Here is a 786-nt window from a genome sequence, read left to right as displayed (position 1 = left end):
ATCAAGGCAGCTTGATGGCACAAAGGTTAAGTGCACTGCTGCTAACTGAAAGGTTGCAGGTTTGAACACACTTCAGCAGTTCCGCAGGAGAAAGACCTGGCGATCTGCTCCCATAAAGATTACAGCCTAGAAAACCCTATGGGGCAGTTCTACTCTGTCACATGGCGTCGCTATGAGTTGGAATCGACTTGATGGCACCCAACAACAGCAACAACAACTGCCTTGCCCCGGAAGAGTGATGACTGCCTGATGGTGGATGAGTTGTTTCAGGCAGAGGGAGAATGGTGGGCTCCCAGCAGTCCCCAAATGGAGCCATAGAGGTGAGCTCTTTCACAGCCGCGGGTGAGGTCACAGACCTGCAGAGGAGGGGAAAGGCTGTCCTGAAAGGGAGAAGGAGTGTGATGAAGGCTACTCCCCCATACCTCCTCCCAGCACTTCATTTATATCCGAGTTGTTCTGGGCTGAAACCCTCGAGCAAGGCGGTGGAGCCGTCTGGTGCGCCTGCCACGAAGGGTTAGGTAAACAAGCACATGGCTCCTTGGGGAATGTGTCCCGCCGATGGGCCCTGCCCCTCCCCACAGCACTCCGGCAGATTTATGGGCCTCCAGTCACCGAAGCATGTGCCACTTCACTTTCACTTCCCTGGGATTACTACAGAGAAAGAGGTTTCCTAAAGACCCATTCCTCCTGCTCTGTGGAGCCGGAGTGGAGCCTGGAGCCCTGGAGCTGGGACTGGGTACCTGGTCTCACACTGCAGAGCCTCCCTGGCCCACTCCTCTGCTGTCA

The sequence above is a fragment of the Trichechus manatus genome, unplaced genomic scaffold, assembly GCF_000243295.1.
Source record: "Trichechus manatus latirostris isolate Lorelei unplaced genomic scaffold, TriManLat1.0 scaffold00090, whole genome shotgun sequence".
In the NCBI taxonomy this organism is placed as follows: domain Eukaryota; kingdom Metazoa; phylum Chordata; class Mammalia; order Sirenia; family Trichechidae; genus Trichechus; species Trichechus manatus.
The sequence above is the reverse complement of the archived record's forward strand: the minus strand, read 5'-3'. Positions refer to the sequence as shown.